Source organism: Scylla paramamosain, chromosome 39 (genome assembly GCF_035594125.1).
Source record: "Scylla paramamosain isolate STU-SP2022 chromosome 39, ASM3559412v1, whole genome shotgun sequence".
NCBI lineage: Eukaryota > Metazoa > Arthropoda > Malacostraca > Decapoda > Portunidae > Scylla > Scylla paramamosain.
This window is the reverse complement of record NC_087189.1, coordinates 4,287,501-4,290,000: the sequence shown is the minus strand read 5'-3', so window position 1 is coordinate 4,290,000 and position 2,500 is coordinate 4,287,501. Positions and strand designations below refer to the sequence as shown.

The window sequence follows — 2,500 nt, the reverse complement described above, 5'->3', positions numbered from 1 at the left end:
GTTTTCAAGGGTGTTTTCACGGTTCTAGTAAAAATTAAGGAGATTTTTACATTATTGACAGGAAGACACTCTTGAGAACCTGGTTAACTCTCTCCTTTATCGTTTTCTTTTATTTCAAGATTAGTTTTTTTTCTTTTCCTTCTCTCTCTCTCTCTCTCTCTCTCTCTCTCTCTCTCTCTCTCTCTCTCTCTCTCTCTCTCTCTCTCTCTCTCTCTCTCTGTGTGTGTGTGTGTGTGTGTGTGTGTGTGTGTGTGTGTGTGTGTGTGTGTGTGTGTGTGTGTGTGTGTGTGTGTGTGTGTGTGTGTGTCTCATTTTCTTTCCTGCAGGCGACGTTGTGATGTGTACTGTAGGTCTGTACTGTATGTATGTATGCATGTGCTACGGGGCTATGTATACTTGCAGTTCATGTATACGTTAGAGATCTCAATAGTTTATGTATCAGTCTGCCTCCGGTCACTTCCAGCCCCTCCTCCTGTCGCTCTTCCTTTCCTCCTTCCTCAGACACACTCCTTATCCCCTCCTCCTCTTTCTTCTTAGTTCCTCATTCTTTTAAATTTAAACAATATTTTATTTTTGTTACTTTTATCTTTTATTTTAACATTATTAGTATTTGACACAATTTTTTTTATTTATTTACTTTTTTTCATTTCTGTGCCATGTGACTTTAATTGTGGCACCACGAGAGACATTTTTTAATCACCTCACCTGACCTCACCCCTCCTACCCATTCCCCCCTGACACACCTGTCTCACTCCCCAATCATCCCGTGTGCAGAAAAATGTACGGTGACTTCGTGATCACTGGCTGTGGTGCAGACTCCCGCCCCGCCTCGCCCCGCCCCGCCATCTGGAGGCCCCGTTGCCCCGACACGATGCTTGCTCAGCTGGGACAAGAACCAAGGCGCCTCAGTGGCGAGGGAGTGTGTGCCGCCCGTGACTAGTAACACTAGTTGGTGTGAAATGTCCTGCAAACAAGCTGGTGCCGTGAGTGGTGTTGTTTGGGGTTGTTAAGGCGCCAGTCGTGTGAGGTGAGTGTTGCAGCCCTGGCCTCACGCCGGCAGGCATGGTGAGGGTGGGGTTGTAACACAGACCACCAGTGGTCACCCGCGGGCACCAGCACTACACTGCGTGCCTCACGACGCGCAGCGCAGCCTTCCCCAGCGGCGAGGCGCCCTGGCTTGGCGTGGCGAGGCTTGTATCGCGGCAATACACTTGTTTGCTGACATTCCTCACGTCAACAAACACGCCTGAGAGGACGCACTTCATGACAGGCACACAGCTGGCCGCGCGCTGGCGTGGGGGGAGGGGAGTGGCCTGGCCTGCTGGCACGACCTGCGGGATGTGGCGGGCGGCAGCAGGCCTACACTCCTCTCGCCACCACCTGCCCGACCAGGGGCACCCCACCACCCCACCAGGGTGGCACGTGGCACCCTGGCGGCACAGGCGTCTCTCAGTCCGCGCCTGGCGTCCTGCTGACGCGGCGCGCCCTTATTGGGGGCACGAGCATGCCGCTGCCTCTCTGGGGGCGTTGGGTCCGTGGTGTGACCTTCCAGGCAGGTTGGCGGTGCCGGTGTCCGCCGTGTGCCGGGTCGCCGTGGTGACCCCGGCCAGGGCGGTGCCGGGCGGAGGTCACCACCCCTCGCCACCAGCGTGTCGGGTCAAGTGGTACGTTGCCTTCACCACCGCCACGTGTGTGACGTCACCACCGCGCCATGACACCATTGTGGCGGCGGTTACCGTCATTTCCACCATTACTGATGGCGTCATTATCTTTCAGCACACGCCGGGGTGTCAGCGTGGGTGTCAGCAGGCACTGAGGGGCGCGGCCTCCTCCCATCACTGCTGCGGCACTTGTTTCACCACTGCACTGCTCCCAATCAGCCAGCAGGCGCACACGCGGCGGCGGCGGCGGCGGCGGCGGCGGCGGCGGCGGCGGCGGCGCGGCGTCTGCTCCTCGGTTTCATTTATTGCCAAGGGTGAAATTCAACTTGCACTTAACTCACCTCACGTCAAGATGGCCTCGTTAGATTGGAGTGTTTGAGGCCAGGTGAGGCCAGGTGGTCACGGCTGCCATGAGTCACAGGTCAGGCAGGCTGTGTGTGTGTGTGTGTGTGTGTGTGTGTGTGTGTGTGTGTGTGTGTGTGTGTGTGTGTGTGTGTGTGTGTGTGTGTGTGTGTGTGTGTGTGTGTGTGTGTGTGTGTGTGAGCGCGCTTGCGCGCTTGCCGTGTGGCTTCTTGCCAACACTTCACACAACAAGTTCAAGCACAAAGGTTCCCCGCAGCCGCACACTGCAGGAAAATGGGATATTAACTGCGTTCCGGCGTGGCCACAAGGTGTCGCGGGGCGGAGGGTTCACCACGAGAGCGATGCGTCCCCGCGAACACTGCCACACTAACTGTGCTGGACGAATCCTGGAGACTGCACACCAAAATGACACAAGTATGGACCATGCTGTGAAGCACCTCTGCGCACCACCTTCACTACATTCAAAAGTTTTTAGC

At 56.0% G+C, this 2,500-nt stretch overlaps 1 protein-coding gene across 3 annotated transcripts in view; it reads right to left on the bottom strand.

The window, feature by feature from the left end:
• Positions 1-2,500, bottom strand: part of LOC135092084 (glutathione S-transferase 1-1-like) — a 113,835-nt gene that overhangs the window by 96,950 nt on the left and 14,385 nt on the right. Inside the window, exon 1 of one of the 3 annotated variants that reach the window (XM_063990292.1) lies at positions 2,003-2,026. The exons of the other annotated variants lie outside the window; for them this stretch is intronic. The gene's annotated coding sequence lies outside the window, so the exon portion shown is untranslated. Of the gene's footprint in view, positions 1-2,002; positions 2,027-2,500 lie in introns of those variants that run through there. 3 annotated transcript variants of the gene reach the window in all.